This window comes from Carcharhinus amblyrhynchos, chromosome 7 (assembly GCF_965287045.1).
Source record: "Carcharhinus amblyrhynchos chromosome 7, sCarAmb.v2.hapA, whole genome shotgun sequence".
In the NCBI taxonomy this organism is placed as follows: Eukaryota; Metazoa; Chordata; class Chondrichthyes; order Carcharhiniformes; family Carcharhinidae; genus Carcharhinus; species Carcharhinus amblyrhynchos.
Window position 1 is genome coordinate 116,319,101 of NC_137330.1, and position 13,464 is coordinate 116,332,564.

Here is a 13,464-nt window from a genome sequence, read left to right on the forward strand (position 1 = left end):
GGGAATTGGCAGAGTAAATGTGTGGGGTTGCGGGAATAGTGCCTGGGTGGAATTGTGGTTGGTACAGACGCAATGGGCCGAGATTCTATAATTCTAGGTATCTGAATGGGGATGTGAATAGGGAGGGGATAGAGGGATATAGACTGGGTAAGGAAAGAAGTTTTGTTTTAGCTTAGTTAGAGCATCATGATCGGCACAGTCTTGGAGGGCTTAAAGGCCTGTTCCTGCACTATGCTTTTCTTTGTTCTTTAAAAAAAATTCCACTTTTCTTACAACCGAAGTGAATACTTGTGGAGCTTTCGAGCTCTTTCCCTTTCCCACCAGGAGGTTAATTGACAGGTTTGAGATTGAGCCAGAATGATTTTTGTGAAGCCAAACTATATAGCAGATCACAGAACCAAAGGTGGGTAAACGGAGTTAAGATACAACTCATCAGGTTGAAAGGCCTGGTCCTATTCTAATAGCATTCTGCACTGGGAACCTCAGACTTTCTCTAGATTTTTACAATTTGGTGCAGGTTCAAGGGAAAGAGGGAGAACCTGGAATGACTGCTACCTACGATGACTGGATCTTTGGTTTAGTCATAGAATCATAGAATTCCTACAGTGCAGAATGAAGCCATTTGGCCCATTGAGTCTGAACTGACAACAATCCAACCCAAACCCTATCCCTGTAACCCCATGTATTTACCCTAGCTAGGCTAAACACATTTCCCTGACACTAAGGGGTAATTTAGCATAGCCAATCCACCTAACCCGCACATCTTTGGACCGTGGGAGGAAACTGAAACACCAGGAAGAAACCCACGCAGACACAGGGAGAAAGTGCAAACTCCTCGCAGACAGTGACCCGAAGCCAGAATTGAACCTGGGTCCCTGGCGCTGTGAGGCAGCAGTGCTAACCATGTGCCACCCTTCTTGAGTAAGGCACTGTTTAGTATTCCCTGAATGCTTTTACCGCTGTGTCTTGTCACTACGATTTTAAAAGTAGATATTCTATTCAAAATGAATCATGCACAACAAGTGGGAAAACTTATCTAATGGCATTCATAACCTCAGCTGACTGCCAAAGTGCTTTATAGTCAATGAGCTGTTACTGTAATAGACTAGTTAATCTGTTTTAGTGAGGGTAGTTGAGCAATAACTATCGGGCAAGGTACCAGGACAAACCCCTTTGAACATTGTCATGAGTTCTACTTAGCAACACAACAGCAATTCATGAAAATATCATCTTAGATCATGTGTTCAAATCCTTGAGTGGGGGTTGAACTTTCAGGCCTTTTGACTTAGACGGGATGTCTAAGCTAAGTCGAGGTAATGTGTAGACTAGAAGAAAAGTGCTACTCCAATTAGGAATGTATTGCAGAATTTTCTAATGCTATCTTCAAATTGATGTCACCTGTCTGGGGAGAATATTTTACATTTCTCCATCTCATAGAATCCCTACGGTGCAGAAGGAATGCATTTGGCCCATCGAGCCCTCACCGACCGCAATCCCACCCAGGGCCTATCCCCCTAACCCCATGTATTTACCCTGTTAATCTCCTTGACATTAAAGGGGCAATTTAGACCCTTTAATGCCTCTATGACTCTATAATCAACCCCTCACATCTTTGGACTGTGGGAGGAAACCGGAGCACCCGGAGGAAACCCATATAGAGACAGGGAGAACAGGCAGACTACAGGCAGTAACCCAAGCCAGGAATTGAACCTGGGTCCCTGGGGCCATGAGGCAGCAGTGTTAACCACAGCGCCACCATGCTAGAGAGGAAACTAGATGGGCCAAAATGCATACTTCTGCTCCTATGTCTTGTGATTTTTTTGTGGGGAGCTGGCAAGGGCTCAACAGGCCAAATGGCCTCCTTTTGCCCCATAACCATTCTACGGCAGGGGTGGTCAGGTGTGGCATACTGATCTCGCACTCCTTGCAGTGTTTGTGAACAGCTGCTGTTTTTGCCATTTCTGCTTCTGGCCAGTGTGCTTGGTGTTGGGTGGGAAGATTCAACTGACCAGTGGGCAGTATAGTGCCATCTTCCAAACGTTGGCAAGGTAACTCAAACACAAGACAAATCCAGCTCCACAATTATCACCTAGTCCCACTAAATGACATCAACAACCCACTTAACGGTCCTGTCATGATCTTTTTGTTTACATAGAATCCTACAGTGCAGGAAGACACCATTCAGCCCATCAAGTCTGCACCAACCACTATCCCATCTAGGCTCTATTCCCACAAATTTACCCACTAATCCCGGGACACTAAGGGCAATTTAGAATGGCCAATCAACCTAGCCCGCACATCTTTGGACTGTGGGAGGAAACTGGAGCACCCGGATGAAACCCACGCAGACACGAGGAGAATGTGCAAACTCCACACAGACAGCGATCCAAGTCCAGGAATCGAACCCAGGACCCTGAAGCTGTGAAGCAGCAGTGCTAACCACTGTCCTACCTTGCCAGAATATTCTATTCCTGTTTATAAATTGCTTTTTACGAGAAAGACATTTTCACAGGGGCAAATTGGAGCAGTAGATAGGCAATATTATCACTATCTGCTATTAATCCAGACAGTCAGGTAATGTTCTGGGGACCCAGGTTCAAATCTGCCATGGCAGAGGGTGGAATTTGAATTCAATAAAAAATGTCTGGAATTAAGAATCTACTGATCATCATGAAACCACTGCCAATTGTTGGAAAAGCCCATTTGGTTCATTAATGTCCTTTAGGGAAGGCAATCTGCCGTCCTTACCTGGTCTGGCCTACATGTGACTCCAGAGTCACAGCAATGTGGTTGACTCTCAACGCCTCTCTGAGATGGCCCAGCAAGCCACTCAGTTTGAGGGTGACTAGGGATGGGCAATAAATACTGGACTGGCCAGTGGTGCCCAAGTCCCACGAATTAAAAAGAGATGGTGGGGCAATATTTAACTCTGATACATTTAACTACTTTTGATACAAAATGGCCTTCAAACCTTTCAGCCTTTCTCCCACTGAAGATCTTTCACTCTGAGCATTTGGATGAGATTTTTTTGAACCTGAGGCACTCGTGAAAATCGATCTCATTGCAGCAAAGATGAGGAATGACCTCAAGGCCTTTAAGCCAAAGGGAGCCTTTCATATCCCAGGCAGCAACTTTGAGAAGCCAACAATAGCCCCTGACAGAGACAGACAATTGGCCTGTGGTTTCCTGGCTACAGCCAACTGCACTGCGAGTCTGAAGTACTTAATTAAACGAAAACCAAATCTACAAAAGTGATTCATACAAAGAGGCCCTTGGCCTTTGCAACTTGCACTTAGCTCTCCAGTTAGCAGTTGTGTTCTTGCCTCACTCACCCACCACCAGCTCCCCCTCCTCCTTCCCCAGCTCCCTCTCCGTAAACACAGGATGCTTTAAAAGGAAGGAGTTAGCAGAACACAGCTTAAGTTAATTGTTATCCTGTAATGTTCTCAAACTAAAAGTGAGACTGAAAACATAAGAGGACAGTCATGACTGCTATTTTTAAAAAATCCCAGTGCCCGACCTTGCAATAACCTAAACAAAGAACCAGACATAATATTGTTTGAAACGGTATAGACCATCATATTTTTGTCAGTCACATCTTCATATTCAATTGACGACAGCTGTGAAAATAGACTTTGATCAGTCAAATACATGTTGTGCCTGGAAAGAGTATGTTAAGCTGTATGAAGTGAAGGTTTAGTACTGGTGATTACATGCCTGCCACTGGTGGGGAGCAGTTTAAGGTGTTGGATTAAGAGAAATACGTAGGATTAATATGCACTGGCAGACTATTTTTTTTTGTCCTATAACGCAGCAGCACGTTTTACGAACCAAAACTCATCACTGAACATAGTGCCAGACAAGAGCCTAAAGGGGGTGGCACAGTGGTTAGCACTGCTGCCTCACAGCGCCAGGGACCTGGGTTCAATTCCAGCCTCGGGTCACTGTCTGTGGGCAGAAGATCGCTCATCTTGCGACATTGCCACTCTTTTACTGCAAGCTTGCGCTCACCACGGCCCCCACTGGGGTGGCACACTGGCACGGTGGTGAGCACTGTCAGTGCCAGGGTTCGATTCCCAGCTTGGGTTATTGTCTGTGCGGAGTTTGCACGTTCTCCCTGTGTTTGCGTCAGTTTCCTCTGGATGCCCTGGTTTCTTCCCACAGTCCGAAAGACGTGCTGATTAGGTGCATTGGCCATGCTAAATTCTCCTTCAGTGTACCACAACAGGTGCCAGAGTGTGGCGACTAGGGGATTTTCACAGTAACTTCATTGCAGTTTTAATGTAAGCCTGACTTGTCACACTAATAAATAAACTTTACTTTCAATGAGATTGTGACTGATCTGATATGATAATCCTCAACTCCACTTTCCTGTCTTATTTCCATAACCCTTGATTCCCTTACTGATTAAGAATCTGTCTATGTCAGCTTTGAACATGGTTCACAACCCAACTCTAATAGTAAAGAATTCCATAGTTCACTCCCCTCTGAGAGAAGAAATTCCTCATCTCTGTTTTAACTGGGCAACCTCTTACAATGAGATTATGTACTCTGGTCCTAGACTCTTTCCACAAGGTGAAACAACTTCCCAGCATCAAATTTAGCTAATCCCACTTGACCACTTTCTGGTGGTCTGGAAAGTCTTTTCCCTTAAGGTACTCATCCAATTCCCTGTTGAAAGCAATGATTAAATCTGCCTCCGTCACACGTTCAGACAGTGCATTCTGGATCCTAATATCTCAATGTATCTCAAAGGATTTTCCTTCACCATTCACTTGAAATCTGTATTCTCTGGCTTTGATTGGATTTATTATTGTCGCATATATTAGGATACAGTGAAAAGTATTGTTTCTTGCGCGCTATACAGACAAAGCACAGCATTCATAGAGAAAGAAGAGCTTGCAGAACGTAATGTTACAGTCATAGCTAGGGTGTAGAGAAAGGGCAACTTCATGCAAGGTAGGACCATTCAAAAGTCTGATAATGGCAGGGAAGAAGCTGTTCTTGAGACAGTTGGTACGTGACCTCAAACTTTGGTTTCTTTTTCCTGACGGAAGAGAGAATGTCTAGGGTGCATGGGGTTCTCGATTATGCTGGCTACTTTTCTGAGGCAGCGGGAAGCGGAGACAGAGTTCTTAGACAGAGTCAGAGGCTAGTTTGAGTGATGGACTGGGTTTCATTCATGGCTCTTCGTAATTTGTTACAATCTTGAGCAGAACAGAATACCAAGCTGTGATACATCCAGAAATAATGCGTTCTATTTTGCATTTGTAAAAGTTGGTGACATGCCAAATTTCCTTAGTCTTCTGAGAAAGTAGAGGCGTTGATGGGTTTTCTTAACTATAGTGTCGGCATGGGGGGGGACCAGGACAAGTTGTTGGTGACCTGGACACCTAAAAACTTGAAGCTTTCAACCATTTCTACTTTGTCCCTGTTGATGTAGACAGGGGCATTCCTTAGCTATGCTTCCTAAAGTCGATGACTATCTCCTTCGTTTTGATGACAATGAGGGAGGAATTATTGTCGCCGCACCAGTTCACCAGATTCACTATCTCATTTCTGTGCTCCGTCTCATCATTGTTTGAGATCTGACCCATACAGTGGTGTCATCAGCAAACTTGGAGATTGGCTCACAATCCTTCCACCTCTATCAAATCTCCTCTGAACCTTCTCTTCTTCAAGGAGAATAGCTCTATGTTTCTCCAGTCTATGCATGCAAAGTCCCTCATCAGTAGAACCATTCCTGCCAATCTTTTCTGTATTCCCTCTTGAAGCTTATGCATCTTTCTTAGAGTGCAGGAGTGCCCAGAATTAGACTCCAGTTGAGGCCAAACCAATGTTTAATATAGGTAGGGAGATGCCTTTAACCTTTCGGGACAGAGGTGAGAAGTGTCTTCACTCAGAGAGTGGTAAGACTTAGAATTCAACACCATAGAAAGCAGTTGAGGCCAAAACATTGTAGCCGGAATTCTCCTGCCGTTTGCGCAGGCGGAATTCTCCAGTCCCGCCGCCAGCGCAGTTTCCCGCCTGCCTGGGGTGACCTCAGTGGGAATTCCCATTGACAGTAGTGTGCTCAGAGAATTCCGTCACCAGCAAACAGTGTGCCACCTCCTGCCAGCAGGAAGCAGGCTGAGAGAATCTTGCCCTATATGTTTTCAAGCAGTTGGATATAGCTCTTGAGATGAAGGGGATCAAAGGATATGGGGGGAAATCAGGACCAGGCTATTGAGTTGGATGAGTTGCTGGCGCAGTGGCACAGTGGTTAGCATTGCTACTTCACGGCTCCAGGGACCTAGGTTCGAGTCCCAGCTTGGGTCACTGTCTGTGAGGAGTCTGCACTTTATCCTCGTATCTACATGGGTTTCCTCCGGGTGCTCCAGTTTCCTCCCACAGTCCAAATACGTGCAGGTTAGGTGCATTGGCCATGCTAAATTGTCCCTTGGTGTCAGGAGATGAGCAGGTTAGAGGGATTAGTGGGTTAATTATACAAGATAATCGGAGTAGGGCCTGGGTGGGATTGTTGTTGGTGCAGACTCGTTGGGCAGAATGGCCTCCTTCAGCACTGTAGGGATTCTATGATCAGCTATGATTATAGTGTATGGTGGAACAAGCTCAAAGGGCCAAATGGCCTACTCCGGTTCCTATTTTGTATGTTTCTATCAAAACCTCCTTGTTTTTTCACTCCACCGGTGGGATTTTCTAGCTCCGCCCACCCTGGTGAAGGCCAACGGATTTTGTCTGCACTGCCGAACCTCCTGTTATAGATCCTTCCAGCATGTGTCCCGAAAATCCTGGCCTATCCCTCGAAACCCAGGGTTCAGTACGAGGTGAGTCAATAATATTATTTTTCTGGTTAGATTTGCTGGCAAATGCACTTGATAAAGTATAAGCACCTTTATCCCCACTGATAGGATGTTTACCTGGAGTACTGGGTGGGTCCCAGGAACTCTGGAATGCCAGGGTAACACAGCCCAATCGAATAAACCATGGTAATTACTGGCAATGGCTCTTATCATTACTTTTAAAATGGAGACGCTAGCGTTGGACTGGGGTAAACACAGTAAGAAGTCTGACAACACCAGGTTAAAGTCCAACAGGTTTATTTGGCAGCACAAGTCACAAGTCTTTATATGTCTTGTTTGTGAACAGAACTCCGATTCGTCTGATGAAGGGTCAGCGCTCCGAAAGCTCGTGCTACCAAATAAACCTTTTGGACTTTAACCTGGTGTTGTCAGACTTCTTACTATCATTACTTTTAATCATAGCACTCAGTGCCTGTTGATAGGCATGCATAAAACACACACCATGTTATTTGCCAACCATTCCAATCTTCATTGAATGTAAACGCCTGTGATAAGCAAAGGGCAGGTTAAAGGTAATCAGGGATCAGGACCTGTAGGTGATCACCTTGAGACTGGTCAGAGTGGAGGCTTATGAAGATGCCTTACTGAAGGTCCAATCCACACAGATATTGATGTCATCGGGGTGTAAACACATAGGTGGAGGAAAAGGATCAAACTGGGTGATTGTATTGAATGGCGGAGCAGCCCAGATGGGCTGAATGGTCTACTCCTGCTCCTAAACTATATTGGATCATTCCTGAAAATGCACTTTGCACTTTGGCCTTGCCACCTGCAGTTAACCAGGCCCCTATTTAACGTGTGGGTGATAGAATATTCATTGCGTGTTGGCCTTTACTTTGGTATTGTGGATGGTGCGATCATCAGTGAGGGGATGGAAAGGAAAGAGCAAAGAACAAAAAAAATTACAGCATAGGAACAGGCCTTTCAGCCCACCAAGCCTGCTCTGACCATGCTGCCTGAATGAACTAAAACCCCCTACCCTTCCGGGGACCATATCCTTCCATTCCCATCCTATTCATGTATTCATCCAGACGCACCTTAAAACTCACAATCATATCTGCTTCCACTATTTTACCCAACAGCGAGTTCCAGGCACCCACCACCCTCTGTGTAAAAAACTTGCCTCGTTCATCTCCTTTAAACTTTTTCCCCCACGCCTTAAACCTGCGCCCCCCTAGTAACTGACCCTTCCACCCTGGGAGAAAAGCTTCTGACTTTTCACTCTTTCCATGGCCCTCATAGTTTTGTAGACTTCTATCAGGTCGCCCCCTCAACCTCCATCATTCCAGTGAGAATAAGCCAAATTTTTCCAACCTCTCCTCATAGCTAATGTCCCCCATACCAGGTAACATCCTGGTAAATGCTTTCTGTCCCCTCCCCAAAGCCTTCCTTCTGGTGGTGTGGCGACCAGAATTGAACACTGTATTCCAAGTGCGGCCTAACTAAGGTTCTATAAAGCTGCAACGTGACTTGCCAATTTCTAAACTCAATGCCCCGGCCGATGAAGGCAAGCATGCCGTATGCCTTCTTGACTACCTTCTCCACCTGCATTGCCACTTTCAGTGTCCTGTGTACCTGTACACCCAGATCCCTCTGCCTATCAATACTCTTAAGGGTTCTGCCATTTAGGGGACTTTTTTAAAATTAATTTGTGGGACATGGGCATCACTGACTGGCCAGCATTTATTGCCCTCTTGTCCAGAGGGCAGGTGAGAGTCAGCCACATTGCTGTGGCTCTGGAGTCACTTGTAGGCCAGGCTAGGTAAGGACGGCAGATTTCCTTCCCTAAAGGACGTTAGTGAACCAGATGGGTCTCTCCAACAATGGACGTGGTTACATGGTCATCAGTAGATTCTTAATTCCAGATTTTTTTTGATTGAATTCAAATTCCACCGTCTGCCGTGGTGGGATTCGAACCCGGGTCCCCAGAACATTAGCTGAATTTCTGGGTTAATAGTGTAGCGATAATACCACTAGGCCATTGCCTCCCATTGGTGAATGGGGAATTGAGGATACAGTCACTGGTATTGAGTGCATGGACTGATGGACAAAGCAGCCAGAATGGGACTGCCTTCTTCCTCCTCCTCTTCCTCCTTCTCCTGCTCCTCAGCTGTGACCTTGTGGCGACGAGGACCTGCCGCACACGGCTGCGAGTCTCCACACCCGCTGTGCTGCACACCGCAGGCCTGCAGCCACACAATAATGATCTGCTCCGTCGCATCTCTTATATCAGCCAGGTTCACACGGCAGCCGTGTTCCCGCGTGGGCACCGTCTAAACTGGTCATCGGCAGATAGCCCTTGTTGCCGAGGAATCACCCTGTGGTTGGCTGTGGTGACATATATGTAACTGGCACAGTGGATGCCACCAAACAAAGGCATCATGGCTGCTGCAGGCATTAACGTTTCTCTGTGTTCAGTCACACACCAGACTCATGCTAAGGAAATGGAATCTGTTTCAGCTGCGATCCATCTCGGAGCTAAAATGAGACACCCACAAAGCAGTGGATGTGCAGTCGGTGGCACCCTGCACCGCGGGAAGCCTGCACACGTTCGCTCTCCTGGTCTGCTTGCCTCTGGTAAGAGAAAATGAAAAGTAGGCATATATCTTTGAACAGCGAGGCTCGGTCATCTCCCTAATGCAGCATTTATGGGGAGTATTATCGCTACACTATTCATCCAGAAACTAATCCGCTAATGTTCTAGGGACCCAGGTTCGAATCCCACCATGGCAGGTGATGGAATTTGAATTCAATAAAAAAGAATCTGGAATTAAGAATCCACTGATGACCATGAAACCATTGTCGGAAAAACCCATCTCGTTCACTGATATCCTTTAGGGAAAGAAATCTGCCGTCCTTCCCTGGTCTGGCCTATATGTGACTCCAGAGCCACAGCAATGTGGTTGACTCTCAACTGCCCTCGGGCAACTAGGGATGGGCAATAAACGCTGGCCAGCCAGCAACACCCATGTCTCACAGATGAATTTAAAAAAATTGATGGTAAATACACTCAATGACCTGCCTTCCACAGCCTTCTGTAGCAATGAATTCCACAGATTCATCACCCTCTGGCTGAAGAAATTTCTCCTCATCTCATGTCGAGGCTGTCCCCTGGGGTCCTAGTTTCTCTTACTAGTGGAAACATCTTCCCCACATCCACTCTATCCAAGCCTTTCATTAATCTGTAAATTTCCCTCTGAACTTCGAGTACAGAATGGGTGCTAGCTGGAACAGCAACTGTCGCCACCTGCAAACTCATATATCCTTGAGGGTACTCACTGCCTGCTGGTCACCTCCCTCACCAATATGGCACCTAGTGCACCAAAAATGTGCATCCAGGTCATGAACATCTTTTTAGACCTTCAATAGCCCAAAACTGGATAATATAAATCCAAATGTTTTGCCCATTGCATCACTGAAGCATCTCAAGCCACAGTGAACTACTGTTGAGGAATAGCGACCATACCAAACATGGCAGCCATTTTATATGAACCACGTCACACAACTGGCCATAAAATGAGTGGCCAACTTGTGCAATTTTGTTTTTAGAATCGTGTTGGCGAGGAACGTAATGTCAATCGAGAATGTCTCCTTTTCCTGCGAAGAATGACTGCTTGGCAATGTGTGAAGGGTTTGCAATTTCTCAATACCTTAAGAGAGAAAAGAGAAGAATTACAGGGAAAGTGACAACAAGAAGTGACTCAACATGTTGACAGGGTGCCACCTAAACTTGCCAACCTCAGACAAATGTGATTACAGATCCAAAGGTGGGTGTTGAAAATTACCCGAAGGAGGTCATTGAATTCAAAGATAAGCTCAAGCTCAAAAACACACTATCTGAAATCTAAGATAACATTATCTCCTGAGTACTTACAGCATGATGTCAACAGTTTGGTTTATCTATTATCCTTGTTATCAGAGGCATGACACTTCGATTAGAGTTCTCTATGCTACGAAGATAGACATCTTTGTTGATATGCAACGTGTGTGACGCACTGAATGGTTTATTTTATTACCCCCATGAGGTATACCCTGGTTAAATATTCACTTTGCATTTCTTAATTATTGAGGGTGGGACTTTCTCTTTGCGTGGTAACTTCTCCCCTTCCTTCTCCGACAGGTCAGCAGAGGTCATTTGGTCCATCGTGCTTGAAGCAACTCTCTGAGAGTGTCGTACCCAGGCCGTCTCCCCCGCCCTATCCCTGTAACCCCAAACATTTCCCACGACTAATCTGTCTAATCTACACATCTTAGGACACTAAGGGGCAATTTAGCATGGCCAATCCACCTAATCTGCACATTATTGGAGGGTGGGAGAAAACAGGATCACCTGGAAGAAACCCACGTTTGTGCCGCTCTCAACTCATATTTTCTTTTATTCATTCATGGGACATGGGCATCGTTGGCTGGCCAGTATTTATTGCTCATCCCTAGTTGCCCTTATTCAGAGGGCAGTTGGGAGTTGACCCTATTGTTGTGGCTCTGGAGTCACATGTAGGCTAGATGAGATCAAACACGGCAGATTTCCTTCCCTGATGTACATTAGTGAACCAAATGTGTTTTTCTGACAATGGTTTCATGGTCGTCAGTAAATACTTAATTTCAGATATCTTTTATTGAATTCAAATTCCAGCATTGGCCTTCATAGGATTCGAGCCCAAGTCCTCAGAACATTAGCTGAGTTCCTGGATTAACAGCCATACCACTAGGCCATCGCTTCCCCTCATTCCAGGTTGGGTTCAAAGTAGGTCTGCTTTGGATGACAAGCATTGTTCAGTGTGCAGGGAACAGTAGCGTATCTTGAAGCCCAGTCTGACGTTAAATACTGTGAAACAATTCTTGTGTGTTTGCATTCCACAAACTCACTCTTCAAACATATTAAAACTTGAGGCAATCAATGAAAAAGCAAGTCCCTGTCAGCAAGAGTGAGACTTAACTTGAAGAGATCTACCTTACATTAAATAGCAGCTTATTGATAACTGTTCTTACCATGATTCCCTGGATGGTGTAATGAAGTGATGGCATGTGCAGACACCAATTTAACAGGACCCTTACCCACCCCTGCTATTATATCCGCTGTTGATGAGAGTTGCCATCCTGCATGATTATCGAGCAACAAGGGACAAGGTATAGACAAGGGAACCAAAGATGCACACAACACATCTGTGATATTACTCAATAGGATAGCAGGTTTGAAAGGCTGAATGGCCTACTCTCCTAAGTCTTAGCACAGTGGTTAGCACTGCAGCCTTACGGTGCCAGGGACTCGGGTTCAATTCCGGACTTTGGTGACTTGTGTGGAGTTTGCACATTCTCCCCATGTCTGCGTGGGTTTCCTCCGGGTGCTCCGGTTTCCTGCCACAGTCCAGAGATGTGCGGGTTAGGTTGATTAGCTAGATTGAACTTAATATCAGGAGGGGTTAGCAGGGTAAATAGGTGGGGTTACAGGACTATGGCCTGGGTGGGATTGTGGTCAGTGCAGGCTCGATGGGCCAAATGGCCTCCTTCTGTGCTGTAGAGATTCTATGCTTCCTATGTTGCTATGCATGTTCAATCTGGATCACTACGGCATGCATGCACTTCTGGTGCAGAATTGGACCACCCTCTGCATTGAAGTCTAGAAATGTTCAAAACTGTTTATTCTTCCATTAATATCCCTTTGTAGTGGGCGCTGTCACTCTGTGACTCAACATGGGCTTTTGAGGTGACGAAACATTTGCGACATTGGTGGTATTTTAAAGAGCATGTTGTCTAAACAGAACCGATATTAAGAGAAACAAGTTCTGCAGTTAAACTGCCCTTGCTAATAGATCCAATATGCCCAGCTGGCGTTTATAACGGTTCTAATTCTGTTTTTATTTTCTGGTCAGTAACTCCTACTGTGATAATTCACTGCAGTGACATGAAAATGATTGTGAACATGTGTCAATTATGCCGTGTTAGAAGATTCCACTCCAGCTTCCTAATGCAAACAGTTTGGTTTCAGATGAGTTCTCAACAATCAAGTTACTGCCCAGAGGCTGTTTCAAGATTTGCAATTAAAGTCAAAGTAAGGGTCATGTTGACTTAACTGGATTTTATGAAGGCTGCACCGCTACCTGGCTTTGAACTGTGCTTTCCAAATTCATTGAAGCCTTTTGCCTTCTTCCAAATGTTCCTTTCTCTCCAATCAGCTGTGATTAATGTACAGTTCGATGGCCAAACACTCATGATGGAGCATTGATTTGATTTGCTGGAGAGTTTGAAAGAGTTAGAATGAAGTTTTAGAAGCATAGAATGAGAGAAAAAGATAGAAATGGAAGGTATGCTGGGCACAGCTTGCAGGAAGCCACCTCGCTCTGGTGCCATCTTGCTGATTGTTGACTTGACCATGGAACATTGTTCAATGATGTACTGTGCGCAGTTCTGGTCGCTTCACTACAAGAGGGATGTGGAAGCTATTGAGAGGGTGTAGAGCAGATTTACAAGGATGTTGCCTGGATTGGGAGGCATGCCTTATGAAGATAGGTTGAGGGAGCTAGGTCTCTTCTCCCTGGAGAGGCGAAGGTTGAGAGACGACCTGATAGAGGTTTATAAGATGTTGAGAGGTATAGATTGGGTG